A 19,672-nucleotide genomic window follows, 5' to 3' on the forward strand; every position below is an offset into this window, starting at 1 on the left:
TCCTGATGCCACTCCTTTTTAATTGGGGCTGCGGGTTTTGCCTCATGCACTTTTCCCTTAGAGGGAGGTGCCTCCTGACCCCTGCAATTCTTATACGCAATGGTGAGCTGTCGGAGCACTGTCTCCTCTGTGGTACCGGGACCTTGGGGGTCAAACCAAGATTCGGCTTGGGCCTGTACCTGCGGTAAGCTGTTGGCAACCAGGCAGCGGAGCCAATGAACCTGCTGGACATCGTTCATTGCGGCCCGTTCCAGCATGCCCAGACAGCTGCGCCGATACACTGGCCACAGCCTTTCTGCGAAAACCCATGGGGGCTCTCCAATTAGCTGCATAGTCCCTTCCACACAGAGGAACGGGTTGCCGTCGTCCACTCCCATAACCTCCAGGACCTCGTCCCGGAGTTCCTCATACCCTCTCTGCCCCCTCTTACTCCCGTCTGAGAGGCACTGAAGGATTGTGCTATCCAGGGAGAATAGCAACATCTTAGCCTGTTCTGGACCATCGCAGTCATTGATGGCAGCTGTCTGCTCTATCTCCCTGAAATGGACTGAGGGATCTCCCTTCTCGGAAAGTTTTGGGAGGTGGCTCACCATCGCTCTGATTTTTTGGGCACTGTGGGGCAGTATGAGATGGTTCTGGAGGGGTCCGTCATCGCCATTTGCGGCAGCGGGACCGTACCTCTGGTGCCGAGCAGGACACATTGGTGCCAGCTCCGGCTTCACTACCGGGGGTTGTTCTTCCTCCTGTTCTACCTCGGCTTCCTCCTCTTCTACCACGCCCCCTTCGGGCCAAACCTCACTATAGCTCAGCGGTGCTGAGGGTTCAGTGGCTGGTGCCACAACTACTTCACGTGGAATCGGTTTTTTGGATTCCTTCAGGAAGTCTATGTGACTTGCCTTTGGGCTTACGAGGCATACCATGCCTTTTGCCTTAGCCAGGGCCATTCTTACGTCTTCTACCGCCTTCTGGCAGGGGCTGTGGTCTACGCTTTCAAACCCCTGCTCGGTGGCCGCCTTGTAAGCTGCCTTAACCTCCACTACTTTCTCCTCCTGCGCTCTTAGCTGTTGTGCGAGGCGGGCGCTTTTCTCCCGTACTCTCGCTTCATGAATCTTTGCCTCAGTAACCTGGCATTCCAGGTACTCTACTTTAGCCTGATGTTGGCTGGCTACAGTTTGGCGTTCCTGATTCAGCGCGTGAAGCGTTGCGATCAGCTTTTCCCCACCCATGGCCTTTTCCTCTATTTCTGATGCCTGGGTTTTGATCTTGGCTGCCTGCGCTGCAACGACTCTGTCCAAAATCTGGACTTGTCTTTTGTAGCACATCAGCCACACTGCCTTCTCTACTGACTTTTTATGTTCTTTACTCTCTGTCCACCTGACGGCTGCATCTACCGGATGCCCATCCAGTAAGAGATCGGAAATCCACTGCTTAGTGAGATTTGCCTTACCAAACACACAATCCGCTATCCTCTCATCCATAACATTTCGTCCTGGGTCTAATACATTGCAATCCTGCTGCCAATGTCCTGCCGCGGTCACCATTTTCTGTAAGGGGTTTTGCTAGGTCTCTCTCTTTGGTGAGACCTCTCTCTCTTTTGCACAGTAATTTACCGAGTGGTTCGACCCACTCACCCCTTAGGTTCTGTACACTGGACTTTGAGGCAGGAACTACAATGCAGAGAATACTCTGTAGACCAAGTTTAATGAAACGAAGTGAAATTTTATTGCATAAAGGAAAAATTGAATGTAAGCCAAAATAAGGTACATGGGAGGGAAAAACAAATCATAATACAGTACTAACCAATATATCCACAGGCATATTATACTTTACAAGGTTCACCATGAAATAGGGAAACACACGGAACATCGAGGGACAACAACTCATTGTTAATTATCCTCTAAAATGCCCACCCCCTAAACCTAGCTAGATTAGATTATGAGGGGCCAGAAACACGCTCACCAGTCCCAGTTAGAAAACAAAGGTTTTGAAGTCTGCATTTTGGTCCTCTCAGGCATCCTGTCTCCACGTGGTCAGCGGAACGCAGCGGGCTGTGACACACTCTTTTCTCCCTTGAGGTAATGGACTCAGACAGGCTGGATGTTAGCAGGCCTGGACGTCAGCGTGGAGAGAGACCAACTGTTTGATCATTTTCATATAGGTTTCTTCTTGGAGGGTCGCCATCTTTTCATCTCGTCAAATGGCCCGGGGTTTGTTGATGATCTCCCGATAGCTACCCCGGGTCTGGGCGCTGACTCGATCTTCCCTCTCGAACCTCTCTCTCCAACTCCTCTCCGAACTCGAACATCTCCCGATAGCTACCCCGGGTCTCCAATTATACTTCTCATCGAGGCCCTTATCTCCCGCCATATCAAGGTTAGTCTTTGTTTAATTTTTGGCGGGCTTGTCGCACAGAGGGGTAGTCATTATGTTTAAAGTACTTTCGGGATGGCCGGTAACTGCCATCTCTGGTCTGGAATGACCTTGTATTGTCTTTAATGGGTCTTGATGTCCCCCTTTGAACTTGAGGCTGTTTCCCTTTGTCTGGGTAAACATTTTGATGGCCTTTATCTACAGGCCGATCTGATTGGATCTGCATCCAATCCATATGTATGGGGTTCTGTCTGGTTTCGCATTCTCTGAAATTGCATTCCAGAACTTACTGTGGGCTGAATCCACAAAACCTGTCTGTGGACTGCAGGAACCATTTTAAAATGTCCCAAAAAACTGGTCACGGGGTCTGGCGGCCATTTTGTGTGCCCCTTTTTCTGGGCTTCTTTTAAAACAGTCTTTAAAATTAAGGCCTTTTCTGCCAATAGACCCTTATAGGACAATGTTCAATTTTGCGAATCCTACAGCCTGACATCGGTAGTGGGGAAAATGCTAGAGTCCATTATAAAAGATGTAATAGCAGAGCACTTGGAAAGCAGTGACAGGATCGGACAAAGTCAACATGGATTTACAAAAGGTAAATCATGCTTGGCTAATCTACTGGAATTTTTTGAGGATGTAAGTGGTAAAATAAATAAGGGAGAACCAGTGGATGTGGTGTATTTGGACTTTCAGAAGGCTTTCGATAAGGTCCCGCATAAGAGATTAGCGTGCAAAATTAAGGCACATGGGATTGGGGGCAAGGTATTGACTTGGATAGAGAACTGGTTGGCGGACAGAAAGCAAAGAGTTGGAATAAATGGGTCGTTTTCCGAGTGGCAGACAGTGACTAGTGGGGTACCGCAAGGATCGGTCCTAGGACCCCAGCTGTTCACAATATATATTAATGATCTGGACGAGGAAATTGGATGTAATATCTCCAAATTTGCAGATGACACAAAGCTGGGTGGGAGGGTATGCTGTGAGGAGGATGTCGTGAAACTCCAGTATGATTTGGACAGGTTGGGTGATTGGGCAGAAACATGGCAAATGCACTATAATGTGGAAAAATGTGAGGTTATCCACTTTGGTGGCAAAAAGAGGAAGGCAGATTATTATCTGAATGGCAATAGATTGGGAGAAGGGGAAGTGCAAAGAGACCTGGGTGTTCTTGTGCACCAGTCGCTGAAGGTAAGCATGCAGGTGCAGCAGGCGGTTAAGAAGGCAAATGGTATGTTGGCCTTCGTAGCAAGAGGGTTCGAGTACAGGAACAAGGATGTCTTGCTACAGTTGTACAGGGCCTTGGTGAGACTGCACCTTGAGTATTGTGTGCAGTTTTCATCGCCTTATCTGAGGAAGGACGTTCTTGCCATGGAAGGAGTGCAGCGAAGATTCACCAGGCTGATACCTGGGATGGCAGGAATGACGTATGAGGAGAGATTGTGTCGATTGGGCTTATTCTCACTGGAGTTTAGAAGATTGAGAGGGGATCTCATCGAAACCTATACAAATGCTGTCAGGCCTGGACAGACTAGATGCAGGAAGGATGTTTCTGATGGCCAGGGAGTCCAGAACCAGGGGTCATAGTCTAAGGATAAGGGGTAAGCCATTTAGGACTGAAATGAGGAGGAATTTCTTCACCCAGAGAGTGGTGAACCTGTGGAATTCTCTGCCACAGAGGGCGGTGGAGGCCAGTTCATTAAATATAATCAAGAAAGAGTTGGATATATTTCTTAAGGCTAAAGGGATCAAGGGATATGGGGAGAAAACAGGGACAGGGTACTGAATTTGGATGATCAGCCATGATCTCATTGAATGGCGGAGCAGGCTCGAAGGGCCGAATGGCCTACTCCTGCTCCTATCTTCTATGTTTCTATGTTTCTATGAGTCTCCTGAAGACTGAGGTCATCATTCAAAACGTGACTCAGGTCACACATCAAGGCATTGTTAACTAAAAGCAAGCTTGTAATTGTTCCCCTATATATACTCCCTAACAATTGTTATTAGCGCACCATCAATTAATACTGGGCACCCTGAATATTTAGGTTCCACTTAGGAAAATCTGAAGGGGTCATGGTGGGAACACGCAGGCGGCAGGAGTATGGAGGAAACTCTTACCTTAACATTCTGAATAGAAAGAATAACTTTATTTAACCAGCAAAAAAAATTGTTTGAGTGCTCCTTTAAAATCCAACCCTTTGAGCAAGCTTTTGGTCACCCCTCCTTTGGTTTGACATCCATTTTTTCCTTACACCTCTGTAAAACGCCTTTCGGTCTTTTTTTTAATGTTACGTGTTAACCTTGACTCAGTGGTAGCACTCTTGCCTCTGAGTCAGAGGTTGTGGGTTCAAGGCCCACTCCATAGACTTGAGCACATAATTTAGGTTGAGTCGCCAGTGCAGTACTGAGGGAGCACTGCCCTCTTAGAGGTGCCGTCTTTCGAATGAGATGTTAAACTGGGATGTTTGTCCCCTCAGGTGGATGTAAAAGATCCCATGGCACTATTCCAAAGAAGAGCAGGAGAGTTCTCTTCGGTGTCCTGACCAATATTTATCCCTTAACCAACAGCTAAAAACAGATTATTATCACATTATCACATTGCTGTTTGTGCGAGCTTGCCTTGCGCAAATTGGCTGCCGTGTTTCCGACATTAGAACAGTGACTACACTTCAAAAAGTTACTTCATTGCCTGTAAAGCGCTTTGGGTCGTCCTGAAGTTGTGAAAAGTGCTATATAAATGCAAGTTTTTTCTTTTATATAAATGCAACTCCTTCTTCTACTGAAACGATAAAAGCGATTTAAAACAATGTATTTACAATTTCACTGCAAAAGTGATCATGGAGATCTTCCACCACAATGTTATTTTAACATTTCAGTTCCTGGAGATCAACCTTCACACTGGATTTTACATCCCCACCGACACCTGGGAATCCCTAGCCCAAGATCGCACAAAGTGGAGGAGAAGCATCCAGGATGGCGCCGAACACCTCGAGTCTCTTCGCCGGGAACAAGCGGAAGCCTAACGCAAGGAGCGCACATCAACCCAAGCACCCCACCCACCCGCCCCTTCAACCACCGTCTGCCCCACCTGTGACAGAACTGTAGGTCCCGCATTGGACTCATCAGTCACTTGAGAACTCATTTTTGGTGTGGAAGCAAGTCATCTTCGGTTCCGAGGAACTGCCTAAGAAGAAGAAGAAGGATTTTACACAGGAACTTCTGAATTACTACAATTGTATGTAATTTATTGAGAGTTAAAACAAAGATTTGTTTTCATCGAATAAATTTTTCATGGATTCGTTTAGCAATCTTTAAATGCAGAAATAGAATAGCTTCATTTGTCTTGATGGTTACGCCATATACTTTGATTCAGGAACCTTTTCAGATGATATATTGGATATTATACTGTTTGGAGTAAATGCCATGCATATAAAATGACTAATATAAATGTATTGACAGTTAATTTAGTTGTATAATGATTTGTTTTCTCCTATCCAAAGCTATGAAAACCAAACTAAACAGAAAATCTCTTTCAATTTTAACGACTTCCACTTGCTTGGATAAGATGAATGAATTCATTAATGTGGACGACCTGAAAGGAATTGTTTTGACAGGGAAAAGTTGCTGGATCTGTAGCTTTCATAATTCCTGAACAAAACAAAACACACACCTCTAGCAAGAGGAAGGCTTTCTAAATGTGGACAATTGCCATTTATTACATATGGGGGAAAATCGTAGGTGCTATCTCAGGTTAATAGTAAAGTGACTGGGCAAACTGTAGCACCACAGTGTACCAAAGAAAAAAAATTATGTTCTTTGAAATTAAGAGCTGCAGTACCTGATGGAACAGGGGTTTGTATTGTTCTTCTGTAATATTTCTTAATAAATCACCATTAACCGGTCATAGAGTCCTGTCCCCGATATTAACACGGAAACAGGAACAGAGTGGGCGGGGGGCGGGCACCGGTAGCAGGCGACGAATGCACAACATCGTGGAACGGGTAGGAATGTCCAATTTCATTTTACTTCCAGGTTTTGTGTTTCCAATTCGAATGATGACACAATTTCCCCATAACTATTTAAAGGCTCAGTTCAGAGATGAAACTGAAGAGATTTGTAGGGTTTGCTTGTAAAAAAGCAATCAGAAAGTTGAAGCATAGGTTGGAGAAGAGGAAAGGCTCACCCAAGATTTTCAGGTGCATCGGTGTATGTGCTGCTGGGAGCAGTAAGAAGCCCTGGCTGGAGGTGGCAGAGGAGACCAGCAGCAGCAGTGTCACCCAGAGATCATAGATTCAGTGCCGCAAGCAGTTCAATGACCTGACCAGATCAGGAAAGGTGAGCATATGGCTATATTCACCCAGATCCTGCACTGCATCCCCTCTCACTTTGTCTTGTCAGTCCTACTCCATTTACACCACTCTTCACCCGCACATCATTCTCATCGCAACCAAGTCAATGCATCTCCTCTCATCCTCAGTGCCTTGGAATGCTCACCTCTTGTTTCCTCCCCCCACCACTGCCAGTGACTGCATTCTTCAACTCATCTCCTACGACTTCAGTCACCTCCAACCGCTCTCCTCACACATCCTGAACTGACACCTTTACCACATTCCTGAAGGTCAAGTCACTTACACTCCTTATGCATATGCCTGAGTCTTACCTACACTGTTTGCACTACATCCATTGGCTGTACACATTCCTCAGAGCCACTCATAGGTATGCCATGTCACCATTGCAGGAGAAGTCAGCGCAAAATGCCAGGGAGAGGGTGAGGACCACAAGACATAATAGATATTTTCCCAGCAGAGGAGGAGGAGGCACGAGAGATCAGCGGCATATCAAGCTCCCTCAGAGTGGGCAATGGTGAGTCTGGGGGTCCAGCGAGAAGGGTGACAACATTAATCTTTCATTCAACTTGAGTGGACCTCAGAACATTGACAACTCTGATAAAGGCTGCGATTTTGCCAGCGCTCAGAGGGCAGGTTTGGAGATGGGTCAGAGGTTAAAGTCATTTTGATTGATGGCGGGATGTCAACCCACCTCCACACAACTTTCCCAAGTGTCAGGTCCCCGATTTGCGAATAGACCCGACACCTAACGGCAAGAAACAGATTAAAGGCAATTAACTGCCTATTAACAGGCACTTGTGAGCAGTTTTCAGGGTCTTTTTTGATTTTCCGGTTTCTGGGTTAGGTTTTACGATGTCCAGACAACATGCCAGGTAAATGTGACGTGTTGAGAGTCTGGTCTGATTTTTGTGAAAAGCTGACAGCTGCAGAAGTGGTGCCAAGGATGCCATGTTGCCCATGGTGAGTTTCAGAGCAAAGAAAATGTTGATTACTGCATTTTTAATACATATAGAGATTTCTTTAGCTTAGAAGTTTTAAAATCCAACTGTATGTCCAGTGCCACCTCATTGGGAGAACCTCTCTCACCATTGACAGATCGCTTCTGTCATCTCACTTGCAGCTGCCATCTATTCCAGCAACATCGGAGCCAATGTGAAGGGGTAATTACTAGGGCTAGCCCCTTTAGGGCTACCCCAGATCAGGCGTATTCCCCAGACATTCACTTTCAACTAAAGTTTGAGGTAGCCGAATCCTAAAGATGCTTAATTGGGTCTAAAGGTCCAGACTATCTCTCCCTAAAGGAAAGGAACAACCTGAAAATGTTACCGTCCTCCAGATAGCACTTTTAATAAGTTTAGCTAGACTGTAATGTTCTGGATATTATGAGGGTCCGGAAAACTCCCCCAGAATTCTGCAACTCCTCACCAAAGAGTGTACAGAGATTGAATTTGCGAGTTTGATACAGAAGTACTGTATTATGTGAGACAATTCTAAAAATATATAGATTTATTAAAGAACTGACATGTAATTACAGTAGGTGTTTCAATCGCAACAGTAACAGTTCCAAAAAGAGTAAGCTTACAATTATTATTATCAGATCTTAACTTCTCTACAGTTTTACAGTTCTTAGTCTTATTCCAGGATATCCACCAAAATCAAATACCTTTGATACCTTTGATCCCCGAGGTACATAGAAACATAGAAACATAGAAGATAGGAGCAGGAGTTGGCCATTCGGCCCCTTGAGCCTGCTCCGCCATTCAATGCGATCATGGCTGATCATCCAAATTCAGTACCTGGTCCCTGATTACTCCCCATACCCTTTGATCCCTGTAGCCTTAAGAAATATATCCAACTCTTTCTTGAATATATTTAATGAATTGGCCTCTACTGCCTTCTGTGGTAGAGAATTCCACAGGTTCACCACTCTCTGGGTGAAGAAATTCCTCCTCATTTCTGTCCTAAATGGCCTACCCCTTACCCTTAGACTGTGACCCCTGGTTCTGGACTCCCTGACCATCGGGAACATCCTTCCTGGATCTAGTCTGTCCAGTCCTGTCAGAATTTTATAAGTTTCAATGAGATCCCCTCTCATTCTTCTAAACTCCAGCGAGTATAAGCCCAATCGACCCAATCTCTCCTCATACATCATTCCTGCCATCCCAGGAATAACCCTGGTGAATCTTCGCTGAACTTCCTCCATGGCAAGAACATCCTTCCTCAGATAAGGCAACCAAAACTGCACACAATACTCAAGATGTGGTCTCACCAAGGCCCTGTACAACTGCAGCAAGACATCCTTGTTCCTGTACTCAAACCCTCTCGCTACAAAGGCCAACATACCATTTGCCTTCTTAACCGCCTGCTGCACCTGCATGCTTACCTTCAGCGACTGGTGCACAAGGACACCCAGGTCTCACTGCACTTCCCCTTCTCCCAATCTATTGCCATTCAGATAATAATCTGCCTTCCTGTTTTTGCCACCAAAGTGGATAACCTCACATTTATCCACATTATATTGCATCTGCCATGCTTCTGCCCAATCACCCAACCTGTCCAAATGATCCTGGAGTTTCTCGGCATCCTCCTCACAGCACACACGCCCACCCAGCTTTGTGTCGTCTGCAAATGTGGACATATTACATCTAGTTCCCTTGTCTAGATCATTAATATATATTGTGAATAGCTGGCAAAGAGGTGTAGACTTACAGAGCCTGCCTCTGAAGCCGTGAATCGCTTTGCTCCTTTACAGCGAGTCTATCATCCCATTTGAAAGTTCAATGTTTATACCCTTTTTCAGTGGTATTTCCTTTGACGTTTTCTGCTGATGTAAGCTAATTATCTCTAGTCATTTTTCTACTGACCCCTGACATTCTTACTGTCAGTTCAGCTGGTAGCATTAAGAATCGTGTCTCTACCCTAGGTGTTTGGAGCTTATCATAAAAAATAGTTTACAGCAGGTGCATTTCATTTGATGTCATCTTTACGAAGGCATATGTTTCTGCTTCTTTTATGTGCCTGTTTACGAAGTGTACTTTAGACCACCTTAATAGGGTGCACCATTGTCTTCTTTCCAAAGATTCAGACTGTCAGGAACCTCCAACCTTCTGCTTCAACAAGGTTATTGATTCAGTGTCAACAACTTATCTTATCTCTATTACCAGAATGTTGTAACAGTTTTAGATTGTTGAGGTTCTAGATTTCCAGACCCAGTTTGTCATGTTTTAATAAGGCCAGAATTCTTTCATAGAATGGTGTCTTTTTCTGACTAGGTATATGGCTTATTCCTTCACAAGTGAAACAATCAGACTTTGGTCCGTCGAATCCTTCCACAATCATCCCCAACACCAACATCACCAACTGATGCTGCACTGGACACAGGGCATCAGCCTCTGACAAAATTGCTGGCCAGGAGGCCAGCGATGGCATCACCATAGCCAGACTTTCTTCACTTAATGCTGTAAACCCTGGCTGCCACATGATGTACCAGGTTGACACCATCCCACACCAGCACTGTGAAGCATCCCTTTCTTCTTCTTCTTCTTCTTCTTCTTCTTCTTAGGCAGTCCCTCAGAACCAAGGATGACTTGCTCCCACACAAAATATGAGTTCTCAGGTGGCTGATGAGTCCAATGCAGGACCTACAGTCTCTGTCACAGGTGGGGCAGACGGTGGTTGAAGGGGCGGGTGGGCGGAGTGCTTGGGTTGGCGTGCACTCCTTCCGCTGTTTGCGCTTGGCTTCTGCTTGCCCCCGGCAAAGCGACTCAAGGTGTTAGGCGGTTCCCGAATGCTTCTCCTCCACTTTGAGTGGTCTTGGGCCAGGGAATCCCAAGTGTCAGAGGGGATGTTGCAATTTTTCAAGGAGGCTTTAAGAGTGTCCTTGAAGCGTTTCCTCTGCCCACCTGGGGCTCTCTTGCCGTGTCAGAGCTCAGAGTAGAGCGCTTGTTTTGGGAGTCTCGTATCGGGCATGCAGACGATGTGGCCCGTCCATCGGAGCTGATCGAGTGTGGTCAAAGCTTCAATGCTGGGGATGATGGCCTGAGCAAGAACACTGACATTGGTGCGCCTATCCTGCCAATGGATTTGCAGGATCTTGTGGAGGCAGCGTTGGTGCCTCTCCAGTGCTTTGAGGTGCCTGCTGTACATGGTCCAAGTCTCTGAAGCATACAGGATCACTACTGCCCTGTAGACCATGAGCTTGGTGCTGGGTTTGAGGTCCTGGTCTTCAAACACTCTCTTCCTCAGGCGACCGAAGGTTGCACTGGCACACTGAAGGCGGTGTTGGACTTCGTCCTCGACGTCTGCCCTGGTTGACAGTAGGCTCCTAAGGTATGGAAAGTGGTCCATGTTGTCCAAGGCCTCTTCTTGGATTTTGATAATCGGGGGGCAGTACTGTGTGGCGGGGGCAGGTTGGTAGAGGACCTTTGTCTTACGGACATTAAGTGTAAGGCCCATGCTCTCGTACACTTCGATGAAGGTGTTGACGATAGTTTGGAGTTCGACCTCCGAGTGTGCGCAGACGCAAGAGTCCTCTGCATAGTGTAATTCGACGACAGCGGATGGGACGACCTTGGATCTGGACTGGAGGCGATGAAGGTTGAACAGTTTCCTATTTGTTCTGTAGATTAGCTCCACTCCAGCGAGGAGCTTACTGAGGGTGAAATGGAGCATTGCAGTAAGGAAGATCAAGAAGAACGTTGGCGTGATGACACAGCCTTACTTGACCCCGGTCCATACGTGAATTGGGTCTGTGGTGGATCCATTGGTCAGGATCACAGCTTGCATGTCGTCGCGAAGCAGGCAGAGGATGGTGACAAACTTTTGAGGGCAGCCGAATTTGAGGAGGACACTCCATAATCCCTCACAGTTGACAGTGTCGAAGGCCTTTGTGAGGTCAAAGAAGGCCATGTACAGCGGTTGGTGCTGTTCCCTGCATTTTTCTTGTATTTGATGCGCGGTGAAGATCATGTCTATTGTGCCCCTTAGTGGGCGGAATCCGCATTGCAACTCTGGGAGGAGCTCCTCAGCCACTGGGGGAAGGTGATTGAGGGAGGATTCTTGCGATGACTCCCTGTGGCAGACAGCAAGGAAACTCCTCTGTAATTACCACAATCGGACTTTTCACCTTTCTTGAATATGGTCACAACTACGGCATCTCTGAGATCCACTATCATGCTCTCCTCCTTCCAAATAAGAGAAATGAGCTCATGTATTCGCACCAATAGTGCTTCTCCGCCATGCTTTAGTGCCTCGGCGGGGATTCCATCTGCTCCTGACGCCTTGTTGCTCTTCAGTTGTTGGATGTCCTTTTCAACCTCATGTTGGGCTGGGGTTGTGCTGAGGTGGTGGCAGTTAGCATGCTGCGGGATGGAGTTGAGGACACTCGCGTTGAAGACAGAGTCTCAGTTAAGGAGGTCTTTGAAGTGCTCCTTCCAGCGGGCACTGACTGCCTCTCTGTCCTTGATGAGTACCTCTCCGTTCTTGGCCCGCAGTGGGGTAGGACCTTGGGTGCTTGGGCCGTACGTAGTCTTGACTGCGCTAAAGAATCCACGCACATTGTGGTTGTCGGCTAGCTGCTGGATCTCCTACGCTTTCTCCACCCATCATCTGTTCTTTAGGCCTTCAGGCATCCGTAGAGTGGCTTTCTTGCTCTCGAGTTGTGTTGCTGTTTACAGATCAGGAATGCCATGCGCTTGCGGCTTATTAGCTCCTGGATCTCCTGGTTGTTCTCATCGAACCAGTCTTGGTGTTTCCTGGTTGAGTGACTGAGCATCTCTTCATAGGTGCTGATTATATAGGCCTTGAGTGCAGACCAGGCGCTGTGGACACTCTGGGCTCGAATTTCCCTGGGCCGTGGAAGCGGGAGTGGAGGCATGTGGGGTGTTAAAATTGCAGAATTGGGGGGCACGAACCCTTCCCGCCCCCAACCTGCCTCCATGCCCGTTTCCCAGGAGGCGTGTACCCGACCTGTGCTGGGAGCCGCCTCCCCGAGGCGGGAAGGGGATTAGTGCCAATTAACTGCCTGTTAACAGGTAGTTAACAGGCAGTTTTTGGCCTAATCCCTATTTTTAGCCCTGAAGTGTGGGCTTCCCGACGGCTCCAAATCACACCAAGTTAGCGAGGCGGACTGTCGGGCTGAATGGTTTGGAGGGTTTGAGATGTCCGGTATTCAGGTGAGTGATGGGTGCATGAGTGCAGAGGTAAGTGTGTTTGGCATTTGTAAAGTGTTTAAATAAGTTTTACTTACCTTTACTTACTAATGCAGGCTTCCTTCCTTCAGGTCTCGGGAGTCCCTCATCTCATCGGCACAGAAAGCTGAATGGCCGCGAGCTGTCAAAAGTTGCAGCATTCAGCTTTCTGTTCTGGAGCAATTTCTAACTAAGTCTGTGGAGAAGGACTCAAGTTAGAAGTCAGATTGTCAGTATTTGACAGCTTCACAGAGCTGTCAAACGCTGATATTTCATCTGTCAAAGGCTCTTGACAGATGAAATGTCAATCCCTGACGTCACCTGTAACCGGGTGTCCCTTAATTGGCCTGCTGAGCCCGCTATGCGGGCACAACAAGGTCAATCAAGGGAAAATCGCGTGGGTTGGCCACAAATCAAATGAGGCGGGACTACAACCCAAAAAGTGGGAGTCCCACCTCCATCACATCCCCATTGACAAAATCCAGCCCTCTGTGTCTCTGAATCACTGGGAGTCTTCAGGTTGGTTGTGAGGCGTCGGCTGAATAGGGCTTTCTTAGCAGGGTCTTTGAGTGCTCCAGTGTTGATTTTCCTGCGGCAATGTTTCTGTTGCCGCCGCTGTTTTGGGGCTACATTGATAGAGATGACAGAACGGATTAGGTGGTGGTCTCTCCAGCCGTCATCAGCTCCTGTCATGGCACGGGTGATGCGAACATCTTTGCGGTCCCTCGCTCAGATGATGATGTAGTCCAGCAGATGCCAGTGCTTGGAGCGAGTGTGTTGCCATGAAGCCTTGTACTTGTCCCTCTGACGGAACAAGCTGTTGGTTATGACCAGGCCATGTTCTAAGCATTTCATCAAGAGGAGGGTACCATTGGAGTTGGCTTTCTCTACCCCCTCTCTAGAGGTCTGTGTCCTTTCCAACTCTGGTGTTAAGGTCACCAAGGAGGATCAGCTTGTCGCCCATTGGGACTCAGGCTAGGGATTGTTCGAGGCTGGAGTAAAATTCCTCTTTGGTTTCATCTGTGCCTTCCAGTGTTAGGGTGTATGCATTGATGACTGTAGCGCACTGGTTCTGGGCTAGGGTGAGCCGAAGAGTCAAAAGGCGAAGCCTACCCCATGGAGCCGGCGTTTTTCTTCAGGTCTGCCTTTCCAGAAGACGGTGTAACCACCACCTTGCTCCTTAAGCTGACCTTCCCCTGCCCACCGGGTCTCACTTAGGGTGGCGATGTCTATGTCGAAACGTCTGAGCTCCCAGGCAATGATAGCAGTACGACGTTCTGGTCTATCGCTGTTGGGGTTGTCCATGAGGGTCCTGATGTTCCAGGTCCCGAACTTCATTTTAAAGGGTGGGAGATGCCTGTGCGTGAATTATTTTTTCATGGGGTGGCCATTGCACACCAGCTACTACACGGGCTTGACAGAGTAATGTCTCGATCTTGCTCTTGGGCCTCGTCCTCGCTCCTGGGTCCTGGCCTCGCTAGCTAGGGCAGACTAGCTAAAAGAGGATGCTGGGCTGAATGCATCAACATTTTTGTTCAACGTGCAATAGGCGACAAAGGTTCTCATGGTTATCCTGGATTACATGAACCTCTTAGCTGTAGTTGCTCAGGTTCCACCACTTATCTGACGTCACTTTTTCAGATGTAGAATTTTTTTTTTCAGATTCTTCCCTGTGTCACAAACAAGCCTCTGTTCTACCGCCGCTCCTCCCGCCCTTTATGACATCCCTTTAATGTCCAAACCATTCCATGCACACACATCACTATAGCGGGGCGAGGGGGGGGAGGGGTAGTTATTATTTTGGTGATTATTTTCCAAAACTCCCTGGACTCAGGAAAGGTCCCGGCAGATTGGAAAACTGCTAATGTAACACCCTTATTTAAGAAGGGAAGTAGACAAAAAGCTGGAAACTATAGACCAGTTAGCCTAACATCTGTGGTTGGTAAAATGTTGGAGTCCATTACAGTATTAAGGAAACAGTAACAGAGCATTTGGATAAACATAATTTAATAGGACAGAGTCAACATTGTTTTATGAAGGGGAAGTCATGTTTGACAAATTTGCTCGAATTCTTTGAGGACGTAACATACAGGGTGGATAAAGGGGAACCAGTGCATGTAGTGTATTTGGACTTCCAAAAGGCATTTGACAAGGTGCCACACAAAAGATTACTGATCAAGATAAAAAATCACGGGATTGGGGGTAATATACTGGCATGGGTGGAAGATTGGCTATCTAACAGAAAACAAAGAGTTGGAATAAATGGTTCGTTCTCGGGCTGGCAATCAGTAACTAGTGGTGTTCTGCAGTGGTCATTGCTGGGACCCCAACTCTTTACAATCTATATTAATGATTTGGAGGAAGGGACCGAGTGCAGCATATCCAAGTTTGCCGACGATACAAAGATGGGAGGGAAAGCAGTGAGTAAGGAGGACATAAAAAACCTGCAAAAGGACATAGGCAGGCTAAGTGAGTGGGCAGAGATTTGACAGATGGAATATAATATTGGAAAATTGTGTGAGATTATGCACTTTGGCAGAAAAAATCAAAGAGCAAGTTATTATCTAAATGGAGAGAAACTGCAAAGTGCTACAGTACAAAGGGATCGGGGGTCCTGGTGCATGAAACACAAAAAGTTAGTATGCAGGTACAGCAGGTGATCATGAAGGCCAATGGAATCTTGGCTTTTATTGCAAGGGGGATGGAGTATAAAAACAGGGAAGTCTTGCTGCAGTTATACAGGGTATTGGTGAGGCCACACCTGGAATACTGCGTGCAGTTTTGGTTTCCATATTTAAGAAAAGATATACTTGCTCTCGAGGCGGTTCAGAGAAGGTTCACTCGGTTGATTCCAGAGATGAGGGGGTTGACGTATGAGGAAAGGTTGAGTAGGTTGGGCCTCTACTCATTGGAGTTCAGAAGAATGAGAGGCGATCTTATCGAAACATATAAGATTGTGAGGGGGATTGATTGGGTGGATGCGGTGAGGATGTTTCCACTGATGGGTGAGACTAGAACTTGGGGGCATAATCTTAGAATAAGGGGCTGCCCTTTCAAAACTGAGATGAGGAGAAACTTCTTTACTCAGAGGGTAGTAAATCTATGGAATTTGCTACCCCAGAGAGCTGTGGAAGCTGCAACATTAAATAGATTTAAAACGGAGATAGACAGTTTCCTAGCAGATAAGGGAATTAGGGGTTACGGGGAGAGGGCAGGGAAGTGGACGTGAGTCTAGGTTCAGATCAGCCATGATCCTATTGAATGGCGGAGCAGGCCCGAGGGGCCGTATGGCGTACTCCTGCTCCTACTTCTTATGTTCTTATGTAGTTATGACTGAACAATCACTGGAACTCAGTAAGACACTTCTCAATGTGCGCTCAGATCTGTCCAATAAGGGGCACTTTTTGAAAAGCGATTTCACTGTAGGGCAACACATTACCAGAAACTTCACATAGACATTGGCTAAACCTCTCAAGTGCCCACCCTTTTGTGTTGTTAGTTGGTATGCTTGCAGTAGAATGAGGGTGAGTGTGAGGGGTGGCTAGTGAGATGAGGAAGTGATAAAGTAGGTCGAGAGGGTTGGGTGGAGGTGCAAGGTAAGTTGGTGTCCTGGGGAGGTCTCTTCCGCCCTTGGAAGGGAAGAGAGCCTCCTTGCGTACTGTGACTCCCTCCATAAGCATATGGAGTGAGTCATTGGAGAGCCTGGGTGCAAGAGTTCACCTTGGTGCTGTGATTGTCAGTGTTTTCAGCACCTCAATGCTGTCAAACAGTGAAAAATCAACTGTCAAAATAAAATTGTGCATGGTCCCTTTAAGGAAACTGGCAGATGACGCGTCATCAAATGACATCATCAGACCTGCTTCCTGTTAATTGGCCGGTAAGGCCAATCAAGGGAAAATCACGTCTGAGGAGCGGAGGCAGCTGGGGGTGGGACTGGAACCCAGAAACCAGCTAACCTGCCCCCCATCCCAACACCGATGAGAAAATCGTAGCCGAAGTGTTTCATTTGTAGATCAACATTCTCCAAGTTGCCTTCACTTAATATTATCCCTTCTCTCCTCCAGGGTCTTAACAAAAAGCTCAAGAGCCCCTGATGGGAGAGGACGAAGACTCCTCAGAGGAGCTGATATGAACATAAGAATTAGGAACAGGAGTAGGCTATATGCCCCTTCAAGCCTGCTCCGCCATTCAATAAGATCATGCTGATCTTTGACCTCAACTCCATTTTCCCACCCAATCCCCATATCCCTTGATTCCCCTTGATAACTTCTGAGGATGCACTGTCACATGACATGTGTTGCAAGCACCAGCGCAGATACAAGTACAGATGTTTCTCATAACATCTGCACGTCTTATCCATTGCCACCCCGTCAACCAATACCCAACATGCTGCCTCCATTCCAACTGTCCCACACTGCTCTTGCACCAGGAGAAGCAGTCAGTGGCAGAGCCCTTATGTGCTCCAAAACCCAGAGCTTGTCAGCCAAGAACAACTCATGACACTAAGAAAGGTGAACAGTAGTCTTCCATCATCTCTGCTGAAGTCACAGGGTCAGTACTACATAGAAGTGATAGGCATAGAAAGAGAAAGAACCTGATTGAATTTTTTGACAAGGTGACTAAAGTAGTGGACAAATGTCAATGGATGTTATTTATATGGGCTTCCAGAAAGCATTTGATAAAGTCCCTCATAAGAGACTGTTAACTAAAGTTGAAGTCAATGGAATTGAAGGCACATTATTGGCCTGATTAGGAAATTGGCTGAGTAGCAGGAGACAGCGAGTAGGGATAATGGACAGGTACTCTAATTGGCAGGGGGTGACTAGTGGTGTCCTGCAGGGATCTGTGTTGGGGCCTCAAATATTCACAATATTTATTAATGACTTAGATGATGGCTTAGAAAGTCATGTATCCAAATTTGCCGATGAAACAAAGATAGACGGCATTGTAGGCAGTGTAGATGAAAGCATAAAATTACAAAGAGATATGATAGATTAAGTGAATAGGCAAAACTGTGGCAAATGGATTGCAATGTAGGCAGAAGTGAGGTCGTCCACTTTGGACCTAAAAAGGATAGAGCAGGGTACTTTCTAAATGGTGAAAAGCTAAAAACAGTGGAGGTCCAAAGAGATTTGGGGGTCCAGGTACATAGGTCATTAAAATATCATGAACAGGTACAGAAAATAATCAAAAAGGCTAATGGAATGCTGGCCCTTATATCTAGAGGACTAGAATACAAGGCTACAGCTATACAAAACCCTGGTTAGACCACACCTGGAGTACTGTGAGCAGTTCTGGGCACCACACCCAAGGAAGGATATATTGGCCTTGGAGGGAGTGCAGTGTAGGTTTACCAGAATGATACCTGGACTCCAGGGGTTAAATTACGAGGATAGATTACGCAAACTAGGGTTGTATTCCCTGGAATTTAGAAGGTTAAGGGGTGATTTAATCCAAGTTTTTATGATATTAAGGGGAACAGATAGGGTAAATAGAGAGAAACTATTTCTGCTGGTTGGGCAGTCTCGAGCTAGGGGACATAGTCTAAAAATTAGAGCCAGACCTTTCAGGAGTGAAATTAGGAAACACTTCTACACACAAAGAGTTTGGAACTCTCTTCCGCAAATGGCAATTGATGCTAGATCAATTGTTAATTTTAAATCAGAGATTGATAGATTTTTGTTAACTAAAGGCATTAAGGGATATGGAGCAAAGGCAGGTATATGGAGTGAGGTCGCAGATCAGCCATGATCTGAGGGGCTTGAGGGGCTAAATGGCTTACTCCTGTTCCTATGTTCTAATGTTCTTGAAGAATAACACCACCCAGTCCCAGAGGAAGAGCATTTGCTTGAATAGTGTGTTCTAGCCTGCAAACATAGACAGTGTGGCAAGGTTTGTTATTTTATGTTACTGGAGATGTTACTGAATAAGCTAAAATTCAGGATTCAGTCGCATGTAATCTGTGTAGAAAAAAAGTTCCTTGATTCCTTCAATGGCCTTGTCTCACTAAAGTGTCCACCATTTGGAAGACAGGAGAAGTTAGGATATAGTATCCAATGATTTAATATGGAGTCTTACTGTTAGCATAGGACTACATATTGGGCAGTAAAGTTATTCCTGATAGTGAGGGACTTGGGATCCACTAATGGGAAAGACCACTGATGCTGAAACCAAAAGAATATCCAGTGCAGCCCCTCAATGTGTAGCAATAATATGAGCATCTAATGATAGAGATGTTGAGGATGCACAATGGGATTTCGTGAGTTACCAAAAAATAAAACATCCAATGACAACAGACAAGTAAGCCTAAAGCCTAAAGTTGATATGCAGACCAAATTCCTGGTGGTTTATTTCAATGTAATAACAAGTCTTGTTGTATATGAGTCATGAGAAGCTGGGATTGTTTTCCTTAGAGCAGAGAAGGCTGAGTGGGGACCTGATTGAGGTGTACAAAATTATGAGGGGCATAGATAGGGTAGATAGAAAGGAACTTTTCCCCTTAGTAGAGGGGTCAATAACCAGGGGGCACAGTTTCAAGGTAAGGGACAGGAGGTTTAGAGGGGATTTGAGGAAAAACTTTTTCACCCAGAGGGTGGTTGGAATCTGGAACTCACTGCCTGAAAGGGCGGTAGAGGCAGGAACCGTCACAACATTCAAGAAGCATTTAGATGAGCACTTTAAATGCCATAGCATACAAGGCTATGGACCAAGTGCTGGAAAATGGGATTAGAATAGATAGGGCTTGATGGCCGGCACGGACACAATGGG

Source organism: Somniosus microcephalus, chromosome 10 (genome assembly GCF_052327205.1).
Source record: "Somniosus microcephalus isolate GS21.2 chromosome 10, FLI_Smic_1.0, whole genome shotgun sequence".
NCBI classification, from domain to species: Eukaryota; Metazoa; Chordata; class Chondrichthyes; order Squaliformes; family Somniosidae; genus Somniosus; species Somniosus microcephalus.